This window comes from Amblyomma maculatum, chromosome 10, assembly GCF_055883805.1.
Source record: "Amblyomma maculatum isolate TAMU_Amacu chromosome 10, ASM5588380v1, whole genome shotgun sequence".
Lineage (NCBI taxonomy): Eukaryota > Metazoa > Arthropoda > Arachnida > Ixodida > Ixodidae > Amblyomma > Amblyomma maculatum.
The window spans coordinates 144,170,777-144,187,959 of NC_139353.1; the positions used below are offsets into that span (position 1 = coordinate 144,170,777).

Below are 17,183 nucleotides of genomic sequence, written 5' to 3' on the forward strand. Positions count from 1 at the left end.
CTATGGGTCTATAACTGCTGGGGGCCGTTGGTGACTTTCCTGGTTTCAGGAAAGGCACAATAATAGCTTTTTTCCAGGCCTCAGGAATACTCCCGGATACCCATACTTTGTTGAAAAATTTCAGAAGTGCTTCTAATGCAGGTGTAGAAAGATGTGCTAGCATCTGATAGTGAATTTGATCTGGGCCAGGTGCAGTCTTCTTGCCGGCAGATAGAACAGTGTTTATTTCTTGTAGTGTTATTAACTTGTTATATGTTTCATTAGTACTTCCACTTGTTGGCAGTTTTTGTTTTTCGGCCTTGTTTTTGTATGTTATAAAAGATTTTGGGTAGTGTAGTGAGCTTGAAATTGCAGAAAAATGATCGCCTAGAATATCTGCCTGTTCCTGTAAGTTTGTTTGGGTGCCAGGAGATGTTAGAAAGGGGACTGTGTACGGGGAGAAGTTGCCATCCAGTTTGTGAACAAGCTCCCACATTTTTTTTGATGTGATTGAGCTATTTATTGATGATATGTATTTTTGCCAAGAAGCCTTCTCAGCGTTTCGGCGGATGTACCGTGCCCTAGCTTTCGCCTGTTTGAATTTTACGAGGTTTTCGTTTGTAGGGTACCTGCGAAAGGTTCCCCAAGCTTTGTTTTGTTTCTTCTTTGCATCTCTGCACTCCTGAGAATACCAGACTTTGCGATTTTTCAGTACCACTCCTGAAGACTGTGGTATAGCTACAAGTGCTGCGTCAATGATGCAGGCCGTAAATTTTTCATATCTCGTCAACACTGAGTTTTTCGGAAAAGACCTTTTCCAGGCTGGCTTCAGACTGGAATAGAGCCCAGTTCGCAAGGTGCAGCTTCCACCGCTTGGGTTTGTTTAGAGTGATGGAGCGTGAGGGTGTTAGGCTGATAATGACAGGCAAATGATCACTTCCTAGAGGATTGTCAAAGACGTCCCATTTAAAATCAGTTAAAATTGATGGGGAGCTAAATGATAAATCTAAAACGCTCATTTTCCCCGTGCTTGGGGAGCAGTATGTATGCTTTCCTGTATTTAGCAGGCAGACATCATTGTATAATATAAAATCCTCTAATATACGACCTCTAGTGTCTGTCTGATCGCTTCTCCAAAAAGTGGAGTGCGCATTAAAATCTCCAACAACCAGATATGGTTCTGGCAGTTGTTCTAAAAGCTCTTCCAGATCATGAAGGGTTACAGTTAGGTGCGGTTGGAGATATAGTGAGCATATAGTTATTGTTTTATAATGAATGATAGAGACAGCAACAGCTTCGATCTTGGTTTTGAGGCTAATTTCACGTGTTGCTACTACATTCTGCACTACAATAGCGACACCTCCAGATAACCTATTTGCTTCTTTTCGGTCGCAGCGAAAAACGTTGTGTCCTTTTAAAATGTTTTGGTGTGGCCCTAAGTTAGTTTCCTGTAGGCAGCAAAGGGCTACAGGAGAAAATGAATGTAAAATGTCTTTTATATCGTTGTAGTTGTTTATGAGACCTCGGCAGTTCCAGTGTATGAGGAACGCCATTTTTTTTTTTTGGAATGTACCTGAATTTAGGTTTCAGGTTTTTCTGGTCCTGTTATACGAGTTTTTTCTCTCCGTTTTCTTTCTAGAGAGTTATGCCGCCGCTGCAGCGTGGACGAGGAAGGGGTTGTGTCCATTGCCTCAGGGGCTTTGGACGTTTGGGGAGAGTTAGGAGTGTTGGTTGCAGGCTTCCCTTCTGGGGGAGAAGCCTTTTGGGCTGTTGGCTCTGGGGCCAGTGTGCCCTGTTTCTGCGATGGCAGGGCAGCTTTCGCTGCTTCTGCCTGGGGCAAGGATGGCCCTGCCTGAGGCTTACCCTCGGCGGAGACCAAATCCTGTTGTGGTGTGCTGCCCCCATGCTCCACCACATTGGAATAGTTCGGTTTGGCTGTGAACAAAAAAGTGCCCTGTTTAACAAGATATCGCTGTCGTGCCTCTTTAAACGTTATGTTTTCCTTGACTTTTATGGTAATGATGTCCTTCTCCTTCTTCCAAGAAGGACATGACCGTGAGTACGCGGCGTGTTCACCTGCACAGTTTGCACAGTGTGGCGCAGCTTCACACTCATCAGATTTATGTTCAGTTGAGGCACATTTTGCACATGTTTGTCGGCCACGGCAGCTCTGGGAGCCATGACCGAATCTTTGGCAGTTGAAACAACGTCTAGGGTTTGGAATGTAGGGCCGGATGTCTACTTTGATGTAACCGACTTCAATGGATTCAGGGAGTTTGCTGGAGTTGAAAGTCAGAACTATGTGCTTTGTTGGTATTTCTTGGTTGTTCTTCCGGATTTTGATCCTGTGTACACCGATTACATTTTGCTCAGAAAGACCTTCTAGAAGTTCTGTTTCGGTGAGTGACAGGAAGTCATTCTCTGATATCACGCCTTGGACTGTGTTCAAGGATCTGTGAGCACTGACCGTTATTGGGATATCCCCAAATGTAGTAAGTTGTTGAAGGTTGCTGTACTGGAGTTTGCTTTGCAGCTCAAGCAGGAGGTCCCCGCTAGCCAGTTTACTAACTTTGTATCCTGGGCCTAGCATGGTTGTGAGAGACCTAGATACTGCAAAGGGGGATATTAGCCGAGCTTGTTTGGCACGGCTTTCACTGTGGATCACATGATATTTAGGGAAAGTGTCATGCTTTGCTGAAAAGAACTGGGCTGATACATCGGTCTGCCTTTTCTTGGAAAGGCGATCAGTTTGTTTGGAGGAAGAAGCCATAAATAATGTATGATGTTCGGCCGCGGCGCCAGCCACCCACCATGGAGCCCAACGAGGGGACGGGGCAGGAATTGGCAGGCAAGTCCTGTCCACGTCAGCTGTACACCGTAACTTTAACCTAATATGGCGTAACTCAGGGTAGTCAGCCACACAAGGTTAACCCTCGCCACCTGGAAGTAAGGAAAAGCCGGAAGAGAGTAGAGGACAGGAGAGTTGTAGGATAGAAGATAGGAACGTGAAAGATGAAAGGGAGGATAGGAAAAGGCGACTGCCGATTTCCCCCGGGTGGGTCAGCCCGAAGGTGCCGTCTATGGGAAGCGTGGGCCAAAGTGGTGTGTTGCCTCCGCCGAGGGGCCTCAAAGGTCCAAACACTCGGCATCGGCTCAACCACCAGGATCCCCTTTTCCCCAGACACGACGATGCCACGCACGGCTAAGCGTGGGTGCTCGGGGTCCGTGGTGTCGCACAAAACACACAAACACCTGCTTTAACAGGTGCCCCCTGCGGGGAGCTGCTCTTCTGGCCAATGCTGAGGTTGCAGAATGTTTTTCAAGCACAGAGTGTGTCCATCCATTCATTGGAGACTGCATTGGCTATTATAACTGATGCCCCAGCTTCTCGAAACAGTGCATTTCAATCAAATGAGCCAGTGCTTCAGCTTCTGTTGTACCAAGATGCCTTTGAAGTTGTTAATCTTCTTGGCTCTGCTCGGAAGAAGCATAAGTTGGTTGGGGTTTATTTTACACTTGTGAATTTCAGAAAGCACAATCGGTCTAGTCGTGACCACATTCAATTAGCACTTCTGTGCTCAGAGCCTGACCTGAAGCTGTTCGGCCAGGAAAAAGCTTTTGAGCTACTGATCAATGACCTTTTGCTTCTAGAAAGTGATGGAATTCCTTTTGGAAGTACGTTGGTTAAGGGCGCTGTTGTAGAAATATTAGGAGATAACCTAGGTTCCCATTTCATTGGTGGGTTCACAGAAAGCTTCAGCTCGTCTCATCACTTCTGTCGGTACTGCCTTATAACTCGTTCAGAGTTTCATGGAAAACCCTACATGCATGCTGACAAAAGAACACCTTCCAAATATGACTTCGTTGCTGAGCAAGCCGTTAATGCAGGAACAGCGTTTGAAGGTGTCAAATCCTGCAGTGTTTTTAATAAGCTTGCATATTTTCATGTCTGCATTCCAGGCTTGCCCCCATGCATTGGTCATGACCTCTTTGAAGGTGTGGTCTGTTATGGTATGGCCATTTTTCTTAAATTCTTTGTTGAGACACGACAGTGGTTCACTTATCAGCATTTGAATTATTGCATCATAAATTTTAACTACAAAGGGTCAGATGCTTCTAGCAAGCCTCCTGAAGTTAATGTGCAGGGCAGAAGATTATGCTCTGAGGCTGTAAAAACTTGGGTACTGCTTCGGCTTCTCCCTCTGATGATTAGTCACAAGACTGAAAGTACAGACATTGTCTCGGGCCTCTACCTCAATCTAAGAGCGATTGTAGACATTGTGTGCGCACCAGTAGTGTCTGGAGAGTAGGCAGCGTACTTGCCGTTTTAACTGAAGAATACTTGGCAGACAGGCTTCACCTTTTTCCTACAGAGCCCTTAAAGCCAAAACAACATTTCATGACTCACTACCCAAGCTTGATGATGCACTTTGGCCCATTAATGAATATGTCGACTCTCCGATTTGAAAGCAAGCATTCTTACTTTAAGAACTATGTGCGATCAACAAAGAATTTTAAAGCTGTTTGCGGAACGGTTGCAGAGAAGCGCCAGCTGTTACAGGCATTCTTGGTCTCTGAAGGCTTTTTCAAGTCAGCTGTCTTCTTTACCTCTGCTGTGCCATTTTTTGCCCAGAACTTTGCTCCAGAGCTGTATGAGTGCTTTAATAGCAACTTTCATCTCACTAACTGCGTGACATGTGATTCTGTTGTATGCAAGGGTACAGAGTACTGTGTTCATGATTTTGTTGCACTGTTTATAAGGGATGAGCTCTGGTTTGATGAAATAACTGTTATTGCCATTCAGCACAAAATCAAAGTATTTTTTGTAGTAAAGCTCTTTGGGGAAACATGTTTTTGCCCAGAACTGCATGTGTACAGGCTGCATAATAGAAACCTGTTTACAGCAGTGGAAATCTGTAATATTGCTGATTTTTACCCTTTACTGGCTTATGAACTAAGCAGTGAGACTGCCATCGTGCCAAGGCATCACATCCACCAAAAGCATGGAGGGCCATGAGATGGAAATAATGAAGTCTCTACCCACCCTGCCTCCTGATACACTGCAAGCACTCATGAAAAAACATTTCGAACTCGGTGTGGAGTGTGGTGATGACTTGAGCTTCATCAATGAGCAGGATTTGAAAAGTGTCCTCAAGCCGATCCAAGCTCGGAAACTGGTTGCGTACTTCACAAGCAAATGTAAGTTTTTTGATGTCTAACAGTATAGTTCTTGATACAGCATGACTGGAAATTTCAACTGAAGACTCATCTAAAAGTACAAAGTAATTTATTAAACAACACAGGCCTAAAAGTAAATTCTGTTGTGTCGCGGACTGTCTCGAATAGACCAGGAGCTTCACTAATGCAAAAAGCCAGATGTTTTTGAAGTATATTGAACACTATGCCAGAAGTTCATAAATCTCTAAGTTGAAGAAAAAAAAATTTAAAACAGGAGAAGCATCAAGCCTATTTTCGAAATAGGGCAATAATAAGAAACTGATGAGGTAAGAAAACCACTTGTGTGGCATAGTGTTTTTTGCCTTAATATATTTAGCAACACATTTCAGTAAATGTTATTTTGGTTTTTGTTATTTTCTTGTTACAGGCTGTCAAGCCATCATCCTTTATGAAAAACAAGGGGCTTAAACATCAGTTTGCTGCTCTTTGTTATTTTTTATCCACTAAGCACTCGTAAAACTTCAAGGGGAGCCCAATATTCACAGTAGTGCCTGGTTATGTCTTAGTAGCAGGGAACCATAGGGTAGAACATTTACTGCCCTTTTTCCTATGTGTGTGTGTGTGTGTGTGTGTGTGTTGTGTTTTATGGCGCATAAGCATCTAAGGCTATCATGCGCCAAACACATGATGAGATCTGCTGTCCATGCAGCAGATGGTAATATGGTAATTAAAACTCATAATTTGTTAAGAAGGTTGGCATCTTTTAAGAACATAAAAACGCATGATATATTAACAAGAGCATTTTCTCCTATCAGTAAGCTAGGGTGAAGAGGAATATATTCTGAATAAAATATTGGAAAATGCTTCTTTCTTAGTTCTTCTAGCTTTGTACAGGAATATAAAATGTGATTAATTGTGATAGTTTCTCCGCAAAGGTCGCATGTTGGTATTTCCTCTTTTCTAAGAATATAACCATGTGTAAGGTGTGTATGTCCAATACGGAGGCGACATAAAATGACTTCAGTGAATCGTTCTTGGTGTGTGCATGACTTCCATTCAGATATGACAGCTTTTACTAGGAGTAGCTTATTATTTTCTTCATTATTCCATTTAGACTGCCATCTATCTCTTAGCTTAGACTGCATTAACTTGACTGCTTCTTTGTAGGGAACGTGCACTTTCTTCATTTCTATATGTCGAGCTTGTGCAGCGCATATATCAGCGCTTTCATTTCCATCAATTCCTATGTGACTCGGAACCCAACAAAGCTTTACTGTATGTCCCTGGGTTGTGGCTGTTTTTATGCTGTGTATGATGTCACCAATAAGCGATTTGCCTGCATTTTTATGATTGTATGCTGTTAGTATGCTCAAAGAATCAGTGTAAATGACACTATTCTCTATGTTTTCAATTTTAATTTTTTCTAGGGCCATGAGGACTGCATAACACTCGGCAGTGAAAATGGATGCACACTGTGGTAGCCGTACTGTTCTATTCCAATTGTTTTGGACCACTGCGCTTCCGACGTATTGTGCAGATTTTGAACCATCTGTATAGAATGCCACGTATTCTCTGTACTTTTCACTTAGGGCTAAAAATTCCTGCAATATGTGTTCATGTGGTGTTTGGTTTTTCTGGAATTGATTTAATGTGAAGTCACATACAGACGGCAGGCAGTACCATGGTGGAAGTGGATCAGGTTTTCGGGTAATGTTAGGTAATGAGTCTATTAAGTCTAAAACTTGACATTTCTCTTCAAAGCGGAGCAGAAGTGGTTTTATTTTTTGAGGTTTGTTTATGAACAGTGTTCGAGACTGGCACTTTGTAACTATTGGGTAACAGATATGGTTTGGCAGTGAACGGATCTTTAAAATGTATGAGCATGTGAGCATGTTTCTTCGGCTTGTAAGAGATGGTTCATTGGTTTCTACATATAAGCTGTTTATGGGGGATGTCCTGTATGCACCAGTTGAAATACGCAAGCCTGAATTGTGTACAGAGTCCAGTCGTTTTAAATATGACGGCCTTGCAGATCCATATATTATGCAGCCATAATCTAAACATGAGCGAACCACAGAGCGGTAAATTTTTAAAAGACATGTTCTGTCAGATCCCCAGTGTTTATGTGAAAGGACTTTCAATATATTGAGAGATTTCGAAGCTTTCTTTTTTAGGTTGTTTATGTGGGGAAGGAATGAAAGCTTTCTGTCAAAAGTTAGCCCTAGAAATTTATGTTCGTGCTTTACAGGTAGCTTAACATCATTAAGGTGGATGGTGGGATCAATGTGCAGTCCTCTTCTGAGAGAGAACAAAACAACTACCGACTTTTGAGCAGAAAACCTGAAGCCATTCCTATCTGCCCACGTTGCCAGTCTATTTACTGTGAGCTGTATTTGCCTCTCGCATGTTGACACATTGGAGGATGTACATGCAATCTGAAGGTCGTCTACGTAGACAGAGTACATAACGGATTTTGGGATTATTTTTGCTATACTGTTAATTTTTACTATAAACAGAGTAGTACTTAAAATACATCCTTGAGGCACACCATTTTCTTGTATGAAGGTTTTAGAAAGGGTAGAACCGAGACGTACTTTAAATGAGCGTTGAGAGAGAAAATCGCTTATACATTTTAGCATCCTGCCGCGAATGCCAAGCTCTCCCAAATCACGCAGGATCCCAAACCTCCACGTGGTGTCATAGGCTTTTTCGAGGTCAAAAAATACGGCAAGGCAATGCTGTTTATGGATAAAGGCTTCTCGGATAGTATTTTCCAGTCGGACAAGGTGATCAATAGTTGAACATGTTTTTTTGTAGCCGCACTGATGGGTATCAAGAAGTTTCCGGGATTCAAGAACAAACATGAGCCTTGTATTTACAATGCTTTCAAAAGCTTTTGCAAGGCAGCTCGTCAGGGCTATTGGCCTATAACTGCCTGGGGAGTCCGGGGGCTTCCCAGGCTTTAAGAGAGGTACTATAACGGCTGTCTTCCAGGCTTCTGGTATTGTTCCAGATATCCATATTTTATTAAAAAATTTCAATAATGCATCTACTGACAATGGAGCCAAATGAGCAAGCATTTCATAATGTATTTCATCTGGTCCTGGTGCAGTTTGTTTGCCGGCATTTAATACTCTAGTTATTTCTTCATGTGTAATTAAACAGTTAAACGGTTCATTTGTGCCTCCAGCTATTGGGATTCTTTGTTTTTCAGCTGCTGTTTTATACTTTATAAAGGAATGTGTATAGTGTGCCGAACTAGAGATTGTAGCGAAATGTTCCCCCAATATGTTTGCTTGTTCTTCTACACTCGTTTGTGTACCAGGAGTTGTTAAAAGTGGAATCGTGAAAGGATAGTATTTGCCGTCTAGTTTATTAACCTGCTCCCACATTTTTTTAGATGTGGTTGAGCTATTTATTGATGACACATAATTTTGCCATGAGGCTTTTTCAGCTTCGCGGCGAATGCACCGTGCTTTAGCCCTGGCCTTTTTAAAAGTTATAAGGTGCTCATGTGTGGGATATCTCCGGAATATTCCCCAAGCTTTATTTTGTTTTCTTTTTGCCTCTTTGCACTCTTGTGTATACCACACTTTATGGTTTTGCTGTACAGTTCCCGAGGACTGTGGAATAGCTAGGTGTGCTGCAGCAATAATACAAGCTGTAATCTCTTCATTCAGCTCATCTATGCTGAGATTTTCTGAAAAAACTTTTGTGAGGTCAGCTTTGGACTGGAAAAGTGTCCAATCTGCCAGGTGAAGTTTCCATCGCCGTGGTTTGGTTAGAGTGATGGATGGTGAGGATGTTAGACTTATTATGACAGGTAAATGATCACTTCCATATGGGTTGTAGAGAACGTCCCACTTAAAATCGGTGAAAATTGATGGTGAACAAAATGATAGATCTAAGCAGCTCATTTTTCCTGAGCTTGGGGAGCAATATGTTTGTTTACCTGTATTCAGGAGGCAGATGTTGTTGCACAGCAAAAAATCTTCTAAAATACGTCCTCTGCTGTCTGTTTGCTCACTCCCCCAAAAGGAGGAGTGTGCATTAAAATCTCCAACTAAAATATATGGTTCAGGTAACTGTTGTAAAAGTTCCTCTAAATCGTGAAGGGTAACAATGACATGAGGTTGAAGGTAGACAGAACATATTGTGATTGTTTTGTAATTAACAACAGTAACTGCAACAGCTTCGAAATTAGTTTTAAGATGGACTTCTCGCGTTGAAATACTGCTCTGCACAACAATAGCAACGCCTCCGGAGAGGCGACCTGCTTGTTCTCTGTCACATCGAAACACTTTGTGCTTTTTTTTAAATTTTTTTTGTTGAGGTCCCAGATTGGTCTCTTGTAGGCATAGGACCACAGGGGACAGTGAATTTAAAAGGTCTGTTATATCATTGTAGTTTCTTAAAAGTCCTCTACAGTTCCAATGGACTAAGAACGCCATTTTATATGAGGAAGGTAGAGAGACTAAGCTTTTTCTGGCCCGGTGATTCGGGCCTTTTCTTTTCTAGTTCGCTCCAAGGAGCTCCGTCGCCTGTCAGATGTTGACGGCCCCGGACGGTCGTCGTTTGTTGTGTCCATTGCGTCCTCGGACGTGCTGGACGATTGTGCAGACTGCACAGACACATTTGTGGTAGATCTCGCCGTTACTGGAGAGACCTTGGGGCCAGCTGACCTAGAGGCCCGCGCAGCCTGCTTTGGGGGTGGTGGAGCAGCCCCAGCTACTTCCACCGGGGACGTAGAGGTCCCTGCCTTAGGTGCACCGTGTGTCACCTGGGCAGGTTCCAAGGACTGCTGTGACGCCGCCCCCTTTTGCGTCACAACAGAATAAGTTGGGGTGTGAGTGGACGTGAGTTTCTTACGTGCTTCTGTGTAAGTGAGGTTTTCTTTGACTTTTAGTGTGATGATATCTTTCTCTTGTTTCCATGTTGGACAGGTTCGTGAGTAAGCAGCGTGGCTGCCCTCACAGTTGATGCAAAGATGCGTTTCGGATTCACAGTTCTCGGCGGGATGCTCGTGGGAGGCACACTTCGCACATGTAAGTTGGCCTCGGCAAGTCTGTGAGCCGTGGCCATACCTTTGGCATTTGAAACAGCGGCGCGGGTTAGGTATGTATGGTTTCAGTTTTATCTTCGTGTACCCTACCTCCACAGCCTCGGGCAGTGTGCTCGATTCGAAGGTAAGGACTAAGTGCCTGGTCGGTACCTCTTTGTTATCCCGTCTGATTTTAATTCTGAACACATTGATGACATTTTGTTCTCTTAGTCCTTCAAGGAGTTCTTCTTCACTTAGGTACTTTAGGTCGTCATCTGAAATGACTCCCCTCACCATGTTTAGAGAGCGGTGTTTGGTGACATTAACTGGGCATTCCCAAAGCTGGTTACTGTTGGGAGTTTTTCATTCTGATGATGGTACATAATTTCCAAGAGAAGGTCGCCATTTGGAAGTTTTTTGACATTGTATCCTTGGCCTATTGCTTCAGTCAATGTCTTGGTCACGACAAAAGGAGATATTTGCCTGGCTGTTTTTTGAGGGTCTTCACTGTGCACCACGTGGAAGCGTGGGAATCTGTTTGCATTCTTTAGAAAGAAGTTTGCAGTTTCATCGGTCCGTCCCCTTTTTCGGGAACGATCATTGGAGAGCAAAGAAGAAGCCATACAGTAAGTTTTTGTTCAGCCGGGGTGGCGGCCACCCACCATGGAGCCCAACGAGGGGACGGGACAGGAACTCGCAAAGCAGTCCTGCCCACGCCAGCCATACACCCCGACTATAACCAAATATGGCATAACGCAGGGTGGTTAGCCACACAAGGTTAACCCTCGCCGCCTGGAAGTAGGAAGAAACGAAGAAGGTAAGAGAAGACAGGACAGTTGTAAGAGAGGGGATAGGAAAGTGAAAGATGGAGGGGAGGACAGGAAAAGGCGACTGCCGATTTTCCCCGGGTGGGTCAGCCCGGAGGTGCCGTCTGTGGGAAGCGTGGGCCAAAGTGGTGTGTTGCCTCCGCCGAGGGGCCTTAAAGGTCCAAACACTCGGCATCGGCTCAACCACCAGGATCCCCTTTTTCCCAGACACGGCGATGCCACGCACGGCTAAGCGTGGGTGCTTGGGGTCCGTGGTGTCGCACAGTACACGCAAACATCTGCTTTAACAGATGCCCCCTGCGGGGCTTTTTCCTATGTGTATTAAGTGTATGCGTATGTCTTCTCAGTAGCAGGAAACAATACTGTTGCACATTTCCTGCCCTATATCTTTGTCTGAGAAGCTGCACACCCCTGCATGCATTTTAAGAATTCAGCATTCAGTATTAACAATCTTCAGAAGGTCTGCGTGATTTTACAAAGCTGCAAATAACCACATTGCTCAGGCCAACAATGTAACAAAAAGTGAGAAGGAAAGTTGCAATTCAGTTTGTAAAAAACAATCGAAGATGAGCAAGTTTCTTGCATGCTTTGTAAATAGTTACTTCAACAACCTAGCCAATTCATAACTATTTTACAGATCAATGTGGATGTGGAGTATAGTTAGAGTTCAAGAGATTGAAATGTTGACTAAGCACAATATATAGAACCAGTGAGGGATAATGTAATTGCACCTATTGCTTGTTTTGCTGCTAATTTATTCTTGGCCATTGTTATTAAGGCTTGTTATGTAGCTAACATCATGAGGGAGACATTCATTGCATTGTTTTTGATTTTGATCATTCTCTTAGGTTCATTATTTCACATGCTCTGGTTAGCTTCGATATACCTATTTGTGTGCTCATTACAGACATCTGATATTGACATTTGTTGCTGTCATAGTGCTCCAACAGTAGCTCAGCATGGACCTTAATTCAAGGCATGCTGTGTCAGTTTCAAGCTGATGTAAATCGGGGCCAAGCTGTGGGGTAACTGGACTCTTGAAGAGGTGTTGTGACTGCCCGTCAGTCCCCCATAGCGAGAGATGGAACTGCGATCAGATAAAGACGTGTCAGCCATAACTGGACTCTTGAAGAGGTGTTGTGACTGCCCGTCAGTCCCCCATAGCGAGAGATGGAATTGCGATCAGATAAAGACGTGTCAGCCATACTCTCTCTTGACTATTTGTTGCATGCTTACAGCAGGCTTGAGATACCTGAATCTCAAAAAATTAGAAATAGAAGTAAGTGATGAAACTATAGTTATCTCCAATTAGAGTAATTCATTAGTAATCTCCAATTAGAGCCATTATCTTAGTAAATCGTGGTCCTGCAAAGCAGGATAAAGAAGCTTAATAAGGTTGTCATTCCCCGGGAGCTCCTCGCTGCCCATCACCGACAAGAGCGAATCCCTGATACGACTGACATATACATTGACGCATCGATTACAAACGAATTTGCATCTATGGCCTGGGTATGCGATGACAACCCTTCCCTTTCAGGCGCTTATGCCTGCCATCTACCTCAAGGTACTCCTCTTCACGCTGAACTCCTCGCGATTTGGGGAGCCTTGCACCGGAACTGGGTCAATACGTATTCTTACTGATTCCTTTGAAGCTTACAAGGAAATCGCTACTCCGGGTTCACAAGATGCAACGGCTACGGCTATACAGCGCCTCCTTAAATGCCACCAACTCGCGACCAGAACTGTCGCTATTTACTGGACCCCAGGTCACTCGGACGAATCAGGGGGCAATGTGGCGGCACACGCCGCGGCTGCCTTGGCAGGTGGGATGTCCACATTTACTTCCCCACCCCCTTGCTTCATCCTTATTCGACCTTGGGCGGGCAACTCACCCCTTCTCTTGCCCTTATGCACTATACTCGGACCAGTCTTCGTAGCCTCAGTCAGCATCGCATGCAGGTGGCCACACCAGACCCACCTTTTACGAGAAGAACCCACCTCACCCGAAGTCAAGAAGTATTTTTGAATAAGCTCATCGCCCATGCGACTTACACGCCACGTATTATGGCCTGCTGGCGTCAGTATACGGAGAAAATGATTACGTGCCCCCACTGTACGACTCTAACCTGCGGCGGCATATCTCATTTACTTTGGGATTGCCCTGCTTTTTCTACTGGACGCCCCGAGATCGAACCCTACTGCCTGAACTACTGTTCCCTTTTAGAAACTGATGCTAACACACAGATGATATTTGCCAAGTATGGCTCGCTTAGTGGCCTGGTTAGAGCAATGTGATTCGAGTGACGACCTAAACAATGAAGATTATGTCTACTCCCCTTTATCCCCATCCATGGCCATGAGCCTTCCCGTTCAATAAAGGACATTCAATCAATCAACGAGTCAAACAAGTCGGTGCATAAATATTCGTCTGCGTGAACACCTCAATTCGCTGTCGGACACACAATATTCTCACTTGAAAGATCATTGTAGGGCTTGTGGGAAAGAAGGAAAGCAGAAAAACAAAAGTTGTCGCCCCTTGGTTTCAAAAACAAACATTTTGTTTCACCATAGGGACAAAACTACGAGAGAAATTACTGAGGCATATTACATCAGCAAGAAGCAGTGGCAGTGTGTCAGCAAGCCTTCATTGGTGCTTATCGAAAAAGAGGTTTCTTTTCTGAATAATGTTCGGCGATAATTTATAATTTGTAAAACGGGCCGTTGGGGAGGAGGGGGAGGGGGGGGGCTTGTATGTTTGGTCTTGCTTGATAGTGTTTTCCATGTGGCTGTTGAAGGAAGATTTCTCTTGCATTTTTGCCTGGTCAAGGATTTCGTTCTTCGTAACATCATGTGACATATATTTTTTGTATAACAATCCGCTTTCTTTCTAATAAAAAATTAGTTGCGAGTCAGCACTCGTCTGTTCTGCGTCTCTTCTTGTGTTTCGTCTTTTCGCGCTGTTCCACCCACTATGCAATTGTACCAACTCGCCCAACTGTCCATCCTACTTAATAAGTAAAGCAGAATGTTGAGCCTAACAATTTTTGACAGCTACGAGTACTCAAAAAGTAGTGCCCACATTCTTTTTTGTCTCAGACATTGATTAGTCAAAATTCATAAAACTAGAAAATATTACAGCCTGACATCTACTAGAGGTATAACTCTTTAAATGCATTTTTAGTCAGATTGTATGGTTTTGTGAAACTGATGACCAGTTTTTATACCAGTTTTCCTTCAGAGTATCAGCACGGATCACTGTCTGCAGCGCTTGATTTACACCATACGAGACAATAACCCCATTACATATTTTGGTCAGCGTTCTGTCCCTTTAAGCAAGCTGAAACGTGTTTACAAATCTATATTTATGCCCACAGTCGCTGCTCCTACTGTATGCTGAATGTGCTCGCATTGCCAATTATATTCAAATGATCTGTGTACCGCTGAAACTTGAAGCTCAATTGCCAGGAAGTCATGCCATAAGTAGTGATATGTGGCATCTGCATGAAGCACAGAAGTATTGTAATGTCTTACACTGTTTTTTTTTTCAGATCTTTGAAGATCCATGGAAGGTATGCACAAAAGATTCATGGAAGAATGCACAAGAGATTCATGGAAGTATGCACAAGAGAATTCGAAGTCTTTCGAAAGCAGTTACCATACCTTTGTTTATTTACCCAAATCCTGGTTAGTGGAAAACCTAAATAAACAGTTTTCAGCACTGGCCACTCTTACTGATTTGCCTGCCTTCCTGTATAGCATACTGGCACTGCACATTTTATGCGGTGGTCTAATCAGTGCATCAGTACCTTGGTTTTAGCCAAGTTGGCTCATTTCTTATAAGGTACAGGCTTGCTTAAAGAATACTGCATGAACTAAGAAACACGTGTATTTCTTCATTTTATCTCGTGTTCTTTGTGCAAGCATGTACAAGTAGTGCCTTATTAATATGCATGTAGTTTTTAGGTTTGTGTGTCTGAATGCCAGACATCCATATTTTACAGTGTAAAGAAGTGAAAAAAGAAAATGTTGCTAGATAGGTTTTAGACACCACTGTGTATTTCACGATCGGCCCAGTGCAGATTTTACGAGCCCTGCATTATTTACCAAAAAAGTACTGTCGGAGTGAACAACGGGCCACAATTTCTTCTACGGGTAAACATTATCTAAACAACATAACTACCGTATACGTGAAATACGGTCCACAATTTTTTCTACAGGTAAACATTATAAAAACAACTACTGTATACCTGAGATACAGACCATCATTTTTTCTACATGTAAACGTTATATAAATAACTTAAGTACCGAATACATAAAATACGGGCCACAATTGCTTCTACAAATAAACATTATATAAACAGCGTAAGCACCGTATACATAAAATACGGGCCACAATTCTTTCTACAAATAAACATTATATATACAGCATTAGTACTGTATACTTGAAATACAGGTCATAATTTTTTCTACAGGTTAAAACTATATAAATGGCATGATTGCTGTATACTTGAAATGCGGGCCACAATTTTTTTTACGGTAAAAGTTTGGCAGCATCAGCTGCCAGTACATTCACCGTAAAACAAACGGTGGATTTTTTACAGTGTGCAGTGAAGCATCCTCACAACGATGAACGAGAAATTTTTTTAGGCTTCGATCCTTGCCATGTTTTGAAGAATATCCGCAGCCAATTTTTGGAGCGGGAGCTCACAGACGGCACTGGAGTCATCAGTGGAACATTTGTCAAGAAACTTTATGAGCATCAGAAGGACATGTCGATAACGTTGGCGAGAAATTTGACGAGAAAACGTGTACCCGTCGAACCTCAAAAAATGAACATGTTGCACGCCGTGCAGGTGTTTTCGCCTCAAGTAACTGCCGCTCTTGAACATCTCCAGCAGAACTCACGAGTTAGCTCTCTTCTCTTCCCTTTCAAGGATGCCACATCGACGATCAACTTCATAAAAGTGATCAAGAAATGGTTCGATATTCACGACACGACATATAATGGAAGTGGCTGCAAAATGCCGATCTCGAAAGAGGACAATGAACGTCTACTGTGGCTGCAAAATGAGTTTTGCAGCTACATGAAAAAAATCAGGAATGTTCCATGCATTGGGAACTTCACAGAAGAAATTTACAGTGCTCTACTATTCAGCACGAAATCTCCTGTAGAGGTGACCCAATTTCTCCTAAGAAGAGGCATCAACTACGTCCTGACAAGGACATTTAACAGCGACCCTATCGAGGCAATTGTGTGTTGTGTTGTGTGTTGTGTTGGGTTTTTTGGCGCATAAGCAACTAAGGCTATCATGCGCCACGAGCAAGGTGAAAGTTTTGTTTTGCAAGAAATGGGAAAATGAGTGTGTTAAAACTAATTTGTTTAAAAAATCTCCTTTTAAAAACTTGGGTTGTTTTAGATCCAATGGCTCTTAAGCTGCCAACACCATGATGTGCCTAGCACAAGGTTTCAGTTTCTCTTAGTGACGTATGTTTCATTTTTTCCTACAGTTTGTGTAAAACATTTGCTTCCCTTATGAAACTAAAAACACAAGATAAATCAACAAGTCCATCATCATCTAAAATCAGTTTAGGGTGAAAAGGAATGTATTCTTTGTAAAATTTTGCAAAAATTTTTTTCCTTATCTTTTCAAGACCTGCGCATGTGAATAAAATGTGGTTAATAGTTAGTTCTTCTCCGCATTTTTCGCATCGTGGTTTCTCTTCTTTCTTCAACAAAAAATTGTGTGTCAGGTGCGTGTGTCCAATGCGGAGACGGCATAGGATCACTTCTATAAAACGCTCCTTATGCCGGCACGACATCCATTCTCCCAAAATGGGCTTCACTAAGTGTAGTTTATTTCCCACTTCACTGTCCCAGGCAGACTGCCATTTTTCTTTTAATTTGAGATGTACAAGTTTCGTACAGTCTTTGTAAGGTATGCTTATACTCTTTATTTGCTTGTCGCGGGCTTCAGCAGCACATGTGTCTGCTCTGTCGTTGCCTTTAATGCCCACGTGACTCGGGACCCAGCAGAATTTTACGTTGTATCCTCGAGCTATGGCTATTGTTATATTGTGTATTATGTTTCCAAGTAAAGGAGCAGCTGCATTTCTGGAATTTAGAGCTGTGAGAACACTTAGAGAGTCTGTAAATATAA

General features: G+C 43.0%; 1 long non-coding RNA gene and 1 pseudogene across 1 annotated transcript; both read left to right on the forward strand.

Annotated features, from left to right (window-relative positions):
* The window catches only part of LOC146177614 (uncharacterized), a 142,239-nt pseudogene that overhangs the window by 110,004 nt on the left and 15,052 nt on the right, over nucleotides 1-17,183 (forward strand).
* LOC146177619 (uncharacterized) lies at nucleotides 4,864-14,742 on the forward strand. The gene is made up of 2 exons (XR_014701053.1): nucleotides 4,864-5,178; nucleotides 14,574-14,742. It is a non-coding gene; the product is annotated as an uncharacterized LOC146177619 (long non-coding RNA).